Raw genomic sequence first — 15,020 nt, forward strand, 5'->3', positions numbered from 1 at the left:
TGTTGCCCCTGCAAAGCTTCACCAAACTCCCAGCCTCTGCTGCTGATGGCCCCAAGGGACTGCCACTTCGATGCTCAGCACTGCAGTGCCCTGACAGGCAGCAATACTTTGGGGCTCACGTGTATGCCCCCAAGTCCCTGCATCTATTACCAAGTAGTCTGCTGGACATCCCACTACAAAAGTATCAAAGTGACATATGTGCCACAAAAATAGCTGAAATCAGTATTCCTAGCCCTTTAATCAGCTTTTAACTGCCAAGGTAATACAGTACAGATGCTCAACAGCAGTCATGCTTGAATGCATTAGAGGTGTGATAGGCCTTTTTGTGGAAATCTTCATTTTTTCAACAAGCATCTTTGAAATCAAAAGCATCCTCTGGGAAGACTTGGGAAAACCCAAAATAACAGCAGTGATCTAACCAGCATGCACTGCTCCACACAGCAAAGACAAAAGCAATAAAAGTCAGTGACGTTAGCAGCACACCTCGGAGGTTTGTAAGCAAACAAAAAGTTAAAGAAGCACAAAGCTGAAAGACTCAAAATTATCAAAAGAGATGGGAAGGAAACAGAAGGAAAAATGGAGAGAAGGTAAATCTTCCCTGATTATACCAACTTTTGGTATGGGGCCATGGGTACCATTTCAGTAACTTACTTCAAACAACAACCCTATTTCATTTATACATCCAAGCACACTGGCACAGCCCTGACACCACTAAAACTTTTTATAAACCCCTCTTTTACCACAGTAAATACCAGAAGGGCAAACCTCCTGACAGCCTCCTGCCCAGAGAGCAGCAGACTCAGTACTTTGTCCAAGGAGCTCTGGCAGATGCTCCAGCTGTGGGTCGCTATCCTGACTTCAGATTCTTGCAAAGACATCAACTGGTGCAAGTGGAGTGTTGTAAAAAAGGCTGAACTCATCCAGGGAAGATGAAGCCCTTTTCAGTCTAGAAAGTCTACACTACATATTTTTAAATCACAATCATGCATGGGGAGGAACCCAAGCAGAGGGCTGGAGCACCAGCTCCTGTGTGTATGCTCCATGGCTGAGCATCATGGGGAACGGGCAACAGCCCCAGCAGCCTGTTACAGCATCAGGTTGTTTATGTTTTTAACTAAAATGGTAAAAACAGAGGTGGGGGCAAGGGTGGATTCACTGCTGGTTATTAACCAGCCAGAAAGAAGGTACACTGTAGCTGCCTCCTCCACACCATATAGTACTCCAGTATCATACCAAACTCACATGGCTGGATTAGTGATGAAATCTCTGTAGAGGTCAGTGAAGGAGCAGGAGGAGGTGCTTCAGACCCTGCAGCCTGCCGTGCAGCCCGAGGTGAGGCAGCTGTGTCCCTGTAGCCCATGGAGGACCACAGGGAAGCAGAGCTCCACCTGCAGCCTGTGGAGAAGACCCGTACCATAGACAGATGAGAGAATCTCCTGCTACTCCTCTCAAGAACTTTATTCACCAATGGCAAAAGCTGCAGAGGGATTGTCAGCACTGATTCAGATGCCTGTGAGGTATTTCCACATGATTTTGTTTTTTACTGGCTGCATATTTCTGGCTAAGTCAACAGATCCAGTCATTGCTGTTACACATTGTCCTCAGTCTGACATTTATTTTTGCTCATAGTAAAAGAAACTGCAGTTCTTTCTGATTAACTCCACAGAAATGCCTATTACTCAGACAGGAGTCTCAAAGTTGGCTTGAACTAATCAGCAAATTGGTTTAAAACAATTAGGTTTTGAGGATGAGCATCCTCTAGCACCCAAAATGCAATTCTGAGGGGTTTATTTACTACTAATGTTATTTTTTGTCTTATTGTCCCTATCAGGTTAATCCCAGACAGGACAGAAATGTCATCAAACCCAGCCAGCCCACTGTGGTATAACCCAAAATAGCACAATTAGTTTCCACAACAGGCTTCTCCACAGAAGGACCCTGTTGCAGTTTTGGCTCTCTACATGCCTTGTGATTCAGTTTTGAGGGGATGAAGTTCACAAAGAAGCTGCATGAGTTAGTGCAAACCCCAGAAGTGCATCCTGCAAAAGCCAGTAGAGATGACCCAAAAGGTGACTGCACAAGTCAATGCTTTGCAGCATCCAATTCTTTAGAAATAGAGAATCATTAATTGAGCTGAGGGGACCCGCAGAGATCATCAAGTCCAACTCCTGACCCTGCACAAGACAACTCCAGGAGTCCCACCATGTACCTGAGAGCATTGTCCAAACACTTCCTGAACTCTGATAGGCTTGGTGCTGTGACTCCATCCCAGGGGAGTCTATTCCAGTGCCAAAAAACCCTCTGGGTGAAGAACTTTTTCTTAATAGCCAACCTGTCCCTGTCTTGCCCAACTCAGCTTCATGCCACTCTCTCAAGTCCTATCACTGCTCACCAGAGAGAAGAGATCAGTGCCTGCCCTCTGCTTCCTCAGACCTGCAGCAGGCTTGGCCAGCTGGCCAGGCACAGCTGTTTGCTGGTGGCCCAGCACAGGACAACTCATCCCTTAAAACAAGATGAATGAGTTTCAGCAAGTAAGCACAGACTCCCTGACAGAGGGACACAAAAATGCCTAAAAAAGACTTACAGAACATAAAGAAAGCCAAGGCTGTCAGGCAAAGAGTTGCACAGTGCCCTTTCATACACCATTCCCCCAAGTCTGACAAGAGAAGAACATGAGGCAGCAGCTGGGCTTTCATGGGAGCACAGTGCCTGTGCTGATGGTTTCAAGTTGGCTCAGGGTCAGTGCAGCTTCTCAGTGGGAAAACAGCCCTGAAGGACTCAACACAAAGCACAGTGACTCTCTTCTCCTCTCCCTCTTGTCAAAGCATCACTTGAAGCAAAAGCCTGAAAATGTGTTACCTGGGAAAGCAAAGCAACCACATTAGGGAGCAAGAGCACAAAGCACACAGTGACATTTACAAGTGAGCTTGAGCACACTCATTTGTATTTCAAAGGCCAGGTTGACACAATATATTTTTCTTGTTCTAGTTTTGGCTGTGAAGGGAATAATACACAATTTTGAGTGCTACTGCCACTGTGTCAACTTTCCTGCAGTCGGATACAACATTCAGCCTGCTTTGCTTGGAGAACATAAGGACCAATCTTGGAAAATCCCCCTTTGGCTGACATAAAGAAAACCAATTTAGGAGGCTTGATCACATCCATACAGTCACCAACCCACCCTCAACTTCCTATGGCTTGCATGAATGAAGCTGATCGTGTTGTCTCCCCTCCTTCAGTAACTTCACACTATGAAAGTTTTCCATCTTCAGAGCTCTAGCTCATTGATGGTGTCACATTTAGTAACAAAACAGGCTCAACAGTTTAACACCCTTTTGGCCTGCATCACACTGTAAGATGTCCTCCTTTGTAGGAAAGGATCAGTATTTCTGACATCACCATCAGCAGCAACTGGACCAGCACTAATCAGACACAGCCCTCCTGGTGACAAGCCACGGCGCTCCTTAGATCAAGAGCTGCCTCTTCAGCCCAGAAACCCAGTGTAAGACTGAGTAGAAATCCAGTTTACAGCCTTCCCTGTCATGCCAGACCCATCAAGACCCTTGTTGGAGGTGGCAATATCCTGCTCTGGCATAACACCTGCCTCAGCTGTCAACCTTGAAACTGGCAGCCAAGGTACACAGTGCACTTACCTGCAATAATTTCAGCCTCACATCCTCCTCCTAATAAACACCCAACTGTCTCAAAGGAACAACCCATCCTCCCCATTTTTCACCTCATATATTTTATGCCTCTGTTTTCAGGTCTTCAGTCCAGGAACTCCAGAGCTTCTTGGAAACCTTTACTTGCCTACAACAAGACCCATCACAGTTCAGCTGGGCAAGTATGTGAAACTGACAAAGCCATAATGAGCCAGGTCTCCATTCCCTTGGTAGATACCGTCATGACAATGTGAAGGCCTTAAAGAGATGCCATCATATAACAAAGACCATGAATGTCCAAGCAATAGAGATCACCCTCTTCTAAGCAGGACCAAAAGACAGGAACATTAGGTGGTCATTTTGCTCCACTGGTTCCTTCAAGTTAGAGTTGACCACAAAGTTTCACTCTTCCTCCATGACTGGATGACACAGTTAACTCTGGCTCCTTTCCTGTCCCCAAACATATTGGTACTGTCACAGTCCTTCTACCCAGTGTTTGGGTCCATGCATGTGACCCAGGCAGGTGTCCTAGGAAAGCAAAATAGCAAACAAAGGTAGGTGTTCAAGAAACTATGGGGTAATCAATTTACCCAACTAATGATCTTCCTATCCACATCAGAATTTTTCTTTCAAGTTTGCTGTCCAGTGCAGTTTCTCACACTCATCTTCTCCACTCAAACACATATTCTACCTCTGCCCTGGCTGCTGTCTCCAGCTTTCATCTACACCTGTGATACTCTAGTCATGGTCCAACATGTCTCCCCTCTACTTCAGGGCAGTTTTATCCCCATTTTTAAAACCGTTTTCTCCATATGCACTTTGATCACATTTGCAGACACATGCAGCTCATTAGTGTGTGTAACTCGGGGATCTGGAGATTTCCACCCAGCAGCTCCAAAGCCCCCACATCCCTCACCTGAAGTCACCTGCAGTGGTGCTCCACAGTTTGTGTCTTCCCTTGCCTGGCTGGGGCAATGGCCTTGCTTGGGAATGAAGTGAAGCAAGACAGAGAGACCTGGCAATGGACTGGTTGGACACAGCATATCCAAGCCAAGATCCCACCACAAAAGTGAGAGTTATTTCGGTGACAGTACAGACAAGACAAGCTTTATATAAATCACATACAGTAATGCATACTCACACAGAGCTATACGTAAGATTTATACACAGTACACACCAAAATAACACCAGGGAGTATAGATGCCAAAGAAGGGGTAAAATTAGAATATTAGAGAAGTGGCAGAATCTTGTAAGAGAATGGAAAAAAGGCCTATTTTGAACAGCAATGAACACATTTCAAAAATATTGGATATTCTTGGCTCAGAGCCCTACATACCACAACACACGACAATCACATCAGACTGAAGAACGAGAAAAATCAGCCAGAAAGTCCATGGGAGATATCCCAAGAAAAACAAGGATTGCATGTGGTAGGGCGCTGCAGCAAATTATTTCCTTGGCGTCACAGAGTGCACCAGTGTTCTGTCTAGTCCAGCCTGCTGCTGAAATGCAACTTTCTGAAGGTCACACAGCCCCTACATGGCAAAAATTAGCATAACCTCAAAAATAATTTTTCAAAATCTATTCCTTGAAGGTTAGTCCAACATTAACAAGACAAAAAGTAGTATTGGCAGGGAATATCAGGATGCCATTTAACCCAGAGAAAGCTAAACTGTCAATAATGTAAATTGGAACCAAATAATACTGTTGTTAGCTCAATGACTTCATAACTTCATAATTAAGTTAAGGAGGAAAAAGGAGATGGAAAATAAATGAAAATGGGCTGGACGGTTTTTACCACAACTGGATAATGTGTCCAAGGGCATTGAAGGGGGCAGGAGCATCCTAAGATTAGGAATCAACCCTGACTTAACAGATCCTCTAGAATGGAAAAACTAATAAATGCAAGGTAGTACTAATCTGTAATAAAGCCTACTATAATATTAAACAATAACTAATAAATTCAAATAAAGGCACTACATACATTGATCAATCATAAGTGCAAAATGTAATCAGAATCACAGCACTCAATAATTAAGACCTACTACCGAGATGGGGGCAAGCATGGTGCATTTGAAGACACATCCATTCTGCTCCACACTTTATGGACATCAGGACTTCAATGCAATACCTTGGGTAAAATACTCCCCAGCACTTTCTGAGGAGAAATCTGTGCCCGAGACACAAACACAGCTCTGAGCATCATTTGCCCAGCTCAACTTACAGCAAAAAGTTTTCCGAACTTTCCCATCCTTTTTGACGCCGTTTTACTGGATTATTTGATTATAGGCATGAGGGATGAATTGCAGGCAGAGGGTAACTCAATCCCTCTCTCCCTGGAGGAGTCCCACTGGCAGCTTGAAGTGAGGTGCTGACTTTGGTTACTTTATCCTGGTTTTTTTCTCCTGCAAGCAACCACAAGAGAAACCTCAAGCAAAATTGTCCGAAACTCTCCTGGAGATATGGAATTCAGTCCAACATGGGTGCTATTTGAACTTCATGAAATGCACATCTTAAATAAAAAGGTTTGCGGTGGTGTGTAGCTGTAAAATTGATTTGAAAGCCTTAGCACACCAGCTCATCAAGAGAAATGCAACCACATTCATCAGCTCTCAGCATGCTGGCAGTTTCAAAGATGCTACCCATGGCCAAGATTAGCCTGTTATCCCAAACACAGGCATTCATTGGCTACTGTAGCCAGGAGACAGCCCCAAGTTTTATATATATTCTCTGTTTGAGGGAAACAAGGACTTAATATGAAACTAATTTTTTACACAAGCAACAGAAACATCAAGAAACTACAAGGTGGGACTGCTCTCGCCCTAATTTTAGCTGTCTGGAAATTGGGCATCTAACATAAGCCAAATGCTCAGAAAATTTCCATGATCCATAGAGGATCCTGGTCCAAAGCATTATTTGTTCCCACTCTTCCCACAGAATTAAGTGGTGTTTACACTGAAACACCATTTTTTTTATTTCACACCCAACCTCCAAACCACAGCCATTCAAGAGCTGTGACATCCACCAAACAGCAGTTGAGACTGGCACAGACATGCTGGTACAACATGTCCAAGTGGGTCAGCATTTTTGATGCTCAGTCACACTTTTGGACATTTCTAGTCTGCCCAAGGTCACTCAGGAAGTATGCTGCAACACCAGGATGTTTCACACTCAGGCTTGAGCTCTTCCCCCTTTTGGAAAATGAAACTGCTTTTATAGCCTTTATCTGCCCTCTCAGAAAATACACAAAAATTGATCCCAAGAAGTATCAAGCTTTTTGGAGGGCTTTTTTTTTAGCACAGCTGTTAAAGAAATATGAAAATTCAGTTCAACAAGACAATCCATTTTCCTCCATCGTTGCGACTTCTCTTCATGGATAACCTACATGGTATGGGATTTGCCAGCAACCAAACACAAGGAATGGCCCTTCTGCCACTTCCCACCTGGTTCTGCTCAACTGCCCAGCAGCCCTGCCCACACCAGTGGCACCATCACAGCAGAGCGCATGGAAAGGGCTGCAGCCTCACGTTCATCCAAAACACCATGGCATTGGAAATAACATAAAAGAGCCAAATCCATCCAATTCAGGCTCTTTGGGACTATGCCCAGTTAGGAAATCTTCCCAGCAAAGGATAATTTGTAAAGCCCTATCTATACAGTAAGGTCTAATGAGTTAATCCCCATCACAATGTATAGCTGATGCCTTCCCACAGAAGAATGCAATCCAGCAAGGAGGTATTCCTGGCATGTCACTACACATTCTCAATTAGAAGGAACATCAGCTCTCCCTGTCATGACCACGCTGAAAGACAAGATAGAAAACCACCACCCATCTCATCCCAAGCCAGCAGCACCCAGTTTGTCTGCTTGGCACAATAAGGGCAACCCTTTCCTCCTCACATGAGCTCCCTTTATTGCTCTTAAAGACCTCTCAGCTCCTCTTTTTGGGAGGAATCCAAATTTGGACAAAAAGACAAACAAAAGAGAAATAATAAAAAATAGGAAACGTATCACACACAACCATTTGGCAGCTTGGACCCTGTGTTTACCTGCCCAATTGTCAATCCCCCTTTCCATGGGGGTATATCAGCATCATGTACCCAGCAGCCCCACCAATGTGGACCCCTCAAGCCTCCAGGCTCCAGCTTCCATGCCAGCTTCTCTAATGTGACACTGCTTTGGTTGGAAGTAGCACTGGGGCGGGCAGTTATGACTCAGGGTTACAGCTCAGAAGCATTACCCCTGGGGCACTGGGATGTTAGCAGAATACACCCCAGTTTTCATAACTAACCCTTCTTGACCTCAGCCCCCTTTACTCCATATTGGTTTTCAATACACAACTTCATAATTCAGAAAATGAAAAGAGTTTTCTTTAAATGGGTCAAATTTATTGAAGAAAAGCATCCACACAAGGCAACATCTCCCTAAAGGAGTCATCTCTGAAGGACATGCTGCAGATCAGAAATTCAAGTTAAAAATACAGACAATACAAACCACCTCCGAGAGCAGCTTTTTCACGCATGTGAGTAAACCACCCATAGACACCGTTAACTTTAGGAGGAAACAGCAGAACCAAACAAACCATTGATGCAAAACCTAAAAAAAAAAACCAAAAAAACAGAAAACACCTGGTTCAACTAAATATATGCAGTCTGCAATTGGATGCCCTCCATGAACACAGAGAATGGCACAGAATGACAGAATAGGTAAGGCTGGAAGGGACCACACGGCCATACATACCATGCAGGCTGCAAAGGAGACTGCACAGCTCCACAGCGATGCTGTGCTCTCTCCAGACACAGACGTGTCACCACGGAACATGGCATGCTGCCGGCTGGCCCAGACAACCCCAGCAGCTGCTGATGAAAAGCAGCTGGATCTCAAAGAGAACTCTGCAAGAAGCTGAAGGGAGACCAGATTGAACAATGTCATAATTTTTCTCCCCAGTTTTATATTAGTGGCTCTGTGAGGACAGAACACCTCAAAACCTTTGTACAAGTGCCTGGGTGCAAGGATGGAGCATGCAGAGAGCACAGAGCCCAGCCTGCTGCTCCCTCCCCACCTTCCTATCCAAGCACCCCTGTACCACTCTGTCCCATGAAGCTACTTTAAAGAGGCAAAAAAGTCTGAAACAGGAGACAGCTCGAACAGATTTTTATCACCACATCCTGCATATATCAAGTGAAATCAGAAAGAGGGAGGTGCAGTCCACAAAATAAATAAGCAATTAAGCCTCACAGTGAAAGAGTCAACGTCTTGGCTTTGGGGAAGGGGGGGATGGCAGCTGGGGAGATTAGTGAAACTATCAATGAAATTAAGCAGGCCACCTGCAGGACAGGAGAGCACAGGTGAGAGTGGGGGGAGACCAGCCATCTGTGGCTACAGCTGAGCTGACAACAGCCAACAGACACATGTGCAGGTCCAAATCACACAACTTGGTTAAAAGTTCTGCTAGGCTGTAAATACAGGCTGGGTGTAGAACTCGACTGAGGCAGAATCAGAGTGGGATGGGCAGAGCAACTGCTCAGCACAGCTCCGCCTGCACTCAGCATCGCCAGGCTGGCCATGGAGGGTCCCGAATCCGCACCAGTTCCGAGCTCGGGCACTGTCGCCACTTGAGCAGCCAGCCCGTGCATTGCTACTGCACCAAAGATGAGGCAAAGCTCGGCCCAGGAGCCGTTCCAGGTGGATTGAAAGAGCCAGCCTCGTGTGGTACTGCTCGGGCAGGAGCTCACTCCGCTTGCCCAGCGCTCCTCACGCTGCCTCCACCACGGGGGCTTCAGCTGCGGCCACAGACCCGCTCTGGATCCCCGCTCTGGATCCCCGCTCTGGATCCCCGCACTGGATCCCCACTCTGGATCCCCGCACTGGATCCCCGCTCTGGATCCCCGCTCTGGATCCCCGCTCTGGATCCCCGCTCTGGATCAGCTGGGCTGCTGAGAGACCTCACAAATGCCAACCAGGGCTCCCACCTCCCCAGCAGGTCAGCAGAGCCACAGCCCATCCTTTTCTTTCTGTATCCTGGCCTCCGGGCTTTCCTTTTTTCGCCTCTTTGCAAGGTCGTTAGGCTTGACAAAGTTATCTTCTGCAGTTGGACCGAACTGCTTTTTCTCAGGGTTGACCAACTTGTGTCATGCAAATTACCCAGGGTGGAGGTAAACCAAGAAAAGGGGCATTCAGATGGTTCCTTTTATGTTTCACAAATCATTTGCATCCTTATTCTCAGCCTTTAGGGCAACTCTCAGTTGATTCAACACCTGCTTTTAGCTGCCGGGAAGCACATAACAAACCTTCTCCACACGCCCCCAATTCACACCCCTTCCGAGCACTTAACTGCTGTCACTGAGGCTTGCAAAACCCCCCTCACTTCAGGCAGGCTGCTCATTTCATATTGGTCAAGGTGGAGATGACAACATTCTCCTGCTACCCACGTCCCAGAATCCCAAAGCATCCCAGCTCAAAGAAATCTCTAACTCAAAGAAAGCAGAGAGCCTCACAGCAGACCATCAGCTTCGTGGCTTTGCATTCCATGAGCCCTGAATATCCTTGCTAATATCCACATTGTTAGCCCCAGCTTCAAGAAGAATGGAGTGACAGAAAAAGAAAGCCAGATGGTGCGAACTTAAATGTGAAAAACCCAGAGAGACGTCCAGCAGCCAAGTAAAAATGAGGCTGTTCCCTGGAATCACTGATACTGCAAAAGTCATCCCCCTTCTTAGATACAGCCCTTGCATCTCCCATTAAATTGTTCATCCTTAACATCAATTCTCACAACTCCAAAGAATCAGTTTATTCCTGCTCTCTGGATGGAGAATCAAGGCATGGATTCAGAGCAAAGAGACCAGTGGCAGAAGCAAGCATCAAATACAAGGGCACCGTGAGTCCCTGCAACATCTTCTGGTCCCCAAGGCAGACAGACAGAAGCAGGAGAGGTATGTGTCAGGCTCAGGCAAAAGGCAGTAACCACATCATTCCACTGTGACAGTTTCCCTTGCTATAAAAAGGAGAGATTCCTCTCTCCAGGGTGGCAATGAAACCACTCCAATTATCAGTAATACAGAAAAGCTAACAGTAAATTGCAGAAAAAACTAAATAAATTAAGAATAACACACACACATATATTTCCTTTGCCCACTTACAACTAAACAAGAGTGATGTACTACAGCAAATTATATTTGTTCTTTGACTTAAAGGTGACAATCTTGACAGTGGACCATCATCATTAATCCCTATTTCTGAACAGACTGCCCTCAAGAGAATAAACATATTGAGGGCATCAGCAGAAACATAAGCATACAAAAAATCTTCCAGAGTTACCTCCGCTTAAGTACAACACCTTGTACATCTAAATTTCAACTGGTGTCAGTATTTATCCTCACTGCAGTAGGGATGAGCCAACACAGGCTGAGTACTCTGCAAAGTGAAGCCGAAAACATCTCCAAGAACTAGGAGGGGAAGCAGAGGGGGCGGCCTAGCAAAGACAGCAGATGTCTGTGCAGGATTTCCCCTGGCTGAGAGATGCAGGATGTGCACAAAAGCTCTGGATGGAGATTCTAATCAACAGAGAGCTGGCATGCAGGTCCCAGTTCTTCACAGAACCAGACCTGGGGGATTCTGCACCTTAGCCAAGGTATCAGGATGTGGATGCTCCCTCTACAGGTGTCAGGTTCCCATGGGGAGATGGCAAGCATTGTTCCAAACCTTCCTGTGGCTGAAAAGCCACAAGCCACATCACTCAAAAAGCCAAAGAGCAGAGCAGCTCCAGGGCTGGTTCCCAGGAGGTTACAGTGCAGCCCAAGCAGCTTCACTGGGTCTTAGTGCAGCGGCTCCTGGGCTGGAATAAACTCCTGAGGCTGGAATCTCTTGCTGATTCTCACTGGGGCTGCAACAGCCAGTGTGAGATGACCCAGTTGGACTGAAACCTTCTCAGCAATCATACCCTATCCTTCAGGAATGTACGTATGCTGCCAGTCAGGCTGTATAAATGCCGAGAGCAGGCTCAGACAAGTGGCTCACAGATTTAAGCTGTGTCCAAACCTTGAAGGAAATTTAAGGGCAGCTTAGGAGAGGCCAAGCTTTTATGCAGTGGCTTTGGACACCTGAAGCCACAGGCAAGCACCCTGAACTCCAGTCCTCCTACACAGGGTACAGACATTACAGATGCCTTGCAGACCCTACAACCAAATAAGCTGCCCCAGCTGTGCTGACAGTGCAGAGAAACAGGTATTGTAGGGAAGGATTCAATCCATTCAGATCCCTACAGCAGGTCAGGGTCAGGCACTTCCTAAAAATGTCTATTTCCCTCAGCAACTGTAAAAGGAGGCTGGGGGGGAGGGGCTGGATCAGTAGCAGGTAATGGCAGCAGAGTTCTCTAAACCCAGATGAGTAAAGTCCCCTGCTGTGAAGCCCAAATAGAACCAGAAACAAGAACTGTGTGATGCACAAACATCAACATATTCCAGATAGACCAACTGTCTATCTGGACATATTCCAGATTGTCTCCAGCCCTTCTGAGACTCCCAAGCACAACAGCAGTCTACAATCCTCCCATCAGCCCTGAAGAGGCAAAATACAGCAAAACCTGTACCAAAAGGAAATCTGGAAGATCAACAGAAGAGGTCTCACACATAGGGTGCAGGGAAGACCTGGAGGGCTTCTATCTCCAGGCTTATGAGTACTGAAAGAGATCACCACTCACCTCATTTCCCAGGAAACCCTGGCAGGATCTGACCTCCCTTTGACACACTCTTCTCTTCTCCTTTTTGCAGTCAACTGAGACCTGTATGACATTACAACAAAAGAAATGTCAGCAAGCTCAATCTTGTCCCCTCCCTCCAACCAAAAAACTTCAATTCACTTAATTTTACAACATAAGGCTGCAATGGAAACCAGTTATATATAAATTACAGCTTATATTAATAGTAGCTTATGTATGCATTTAAATATTTATAATATTCATATATCTATTTAATAAATATTGTCTATTTAAATATATACATACATACATACATACATATATATAAATGTATAAATTGGTGAAGGGACAGGGCCTCATGCAAGTGGCTGAAGCAGCAGCACATTCCTCTGCAGCCACCAAAGTTCAGGAATCAATGATGCAGCCCTACAGCCTGTCCCATGCTGGACTCCCACAATGACCAGCAACGTGGCATAAAGATGCATGTCAGGGTCCTCCTGAGATGTTCACTGCCAGCTCCAGAGCAATCCCTCAAATACTCCTAAGGAGTAATGGGGGGAAATACAGACAGGAGTGACGGGGTGGCCCAGAGCTGTGAGAAAAAGGAATGGAGGCAGCAGACTCCTGCTCCATAACCCAGAGCATCCCAGTGTCATCACAGAGAGGATGTCAGCTTTTCCTCATGGTGGCCTCCAGACATTGCTGACCCCTCTCACTACAGCCCAATGGTCACACACGTCAGCCAGGTGGACATCAGGGTGTGTTCAGGTTCTCAGTGCTCTGCTGGGTTGTGGTCCTCACAGACTGTTTTCTCTCACCATCCAGGATCCCATCCTCTCCTTCTCAGGCCACAGAGCCCTTGTTGGCACAGCCATAAATCACACAGCCATATATCACACAGGCTGCTGGCAGTGCAAGTGTGAGGCAGAGGAGGGAAGGGGACCGGTATCACCATCAAAATCTCCTCTTTGCTCAGCCTACTTAGACTCAGCCACATTTGCACTGCTAAATTTGGGAGAGTATGAGAAGCATTCCCTCTGTAATGGGAGGTGGGGGAGGGACAAGGCAGCTTCTGGCCTTCTTTAACTCCTGCCAAGTGCTCTGCAATTCAAAGTCCATGTCAGGGAAGCTACCCCTGGCTGCACAACAATAGCCTAGACCCAGCAAACCTGGAGATCAGTACCTTAACCCCTTCCAGTCAGCATATGAGCCTGCCAATTTTAAGCAAATGATTGAGTCAGGCTTTAGGAAACAGATCCCACTGAAACAGCAGTATCCAGGAGGTATGTGGAGGGAATTCTGGATACATCCACACATCAGCTTCAGACAGTAAGTTTGAAGGGATGTCCTGAAGGGATGCAGTGCTCAGTCTGGTACCAGCTAGCAGCAATCCTCACCTTCAAACTGATTTAAGAAGCTATGAATGACTATTTTTGGGTGCAAAACAGATTAACTACTCATGAATGACAGCATCAATACCTGCAGCAGGAAGGGGTCACCATCCCTGCCAGCACCAAGCAGCATGATTACCCTTGACCTGCAGCACAGGCACCTATAAAGCTACCATCAGGCTTTGCTCTTGAGATCACAGGAACAATTAAACTTCTCTCTCCTTGTTGCTGGCAGGTACAGGAAGGAAACACAGGTTACAGTAACCTTTCTGGGCCTGTTCTCCATAAACACCATCAGCACCTGCACCCTTCTGCAGATGCCCAGAAAAATCTGGCCCTGGAAACACAATCCATGGAACATCTGGGAAGTGGGGGGGGGCGCGCGCGCAAATGTCTTGCTGCCCACACCCAACAAATAAACATTTTAATTAATACCAGAGAGTGCCAAGTCCAGTGGTGTACATGGTGAGCCAGAAATTTTCCTCAGCATCCACACTGAGACATTGGAGGGAGCTTTTGAGGAATCCAGGCATGAGCCTGGGCAAGGGCCGGAGACATTTCCCAAGCAATTCACACGCGCAGAAAAAAAATGAATAAATAAATAAACAACCTAGGCTTGTTTTCTGCAGAATTGGGCATCAAACGTTCTGACATCAAGAAGGATGATTAAAGACAGCTGAGGTGCAGGAAAGATTAAAAGAACTAAATATGCCCAACCTGGCTAAGCAATGAGTAAGAGGAGACGTGATAAAAGACTCCAGGCATCTGAATGGAGGGAGTGGTGTGGCATTAAAGGACTGAATAAAATATCCTTCTGAGAAATGGATCCATCAACGATCTCTCAAGAGATAAGGTACAAGCCTCATTTTTTAGGCATTTATAAAACCGGTCGCCAGAACTGAGGTTTTTGAGGAGAAATCCACATTGCCCCGAAGGGAAAATACACCAAAGCTTTATATCTCTGCCATGGAGTGCTGCAAACAAGAACCTCAATGCCACCAGGGAGCACAGAAAACCTGGAACAGGGCAAGCATTTCATACCACCTCAAGAAGCAGAAATATGCCTTTTCACTGTAAAATTAAAATTTATGAACATATTTGATTTTTCACTTTCATTCAGCAGCCTTAATCCATAATGTCTCAGGGTTAGGCGAAAATAAAGAACAAAAAATAAAAAGGAAATAACCACCAACCTATTACACAGGTCTAGGGATCTAACAAGCACTAGTTTTTTTTTTCCCCACAATAAATAAAGATACATGGCATGGTACC

The 15,020-nt window shown here is 45.9% G+C and overlaps 1 long non-coding RNA gene across 6 annotated transcripts in view; it reads right to left on the reverse strand.

Moving 5' to 3' along the window:
- LOC110476993 (uncharacterized) overlaps positions 1–15,020 on the reverse strand; it is a 193,868-nt gene that overhangs the window by 122,297 nt on the left and 56,551 nt on the right. For all 6 annotated transcript variants that reach the window (XR_013339706.1, XR_013339705.1, XR_013339707.1 and 3 more), the window contains exon 3: positions 12,361–12,441. This is a non-coding gene — a long non-coding RNA (uncharacterized LOC110476993). The remainder of the gene's footprint in view (positions 1–12,360; positions 12,442–15,020) is intronic.

This window comes from Lonchura striata, chromosome 1 (assembly GCF_046129695.1).
Source record: "Lonchura striata isolate bLonStr1 chromosome 1, bLonStr1.mat, whole genome shotgun sequence".
Lineage (NCBI taxonomy): Eukaryota > Metazoa > Chordata > Aves > Passeriformes > Estrildidae > Lonchura > Lonchura striata.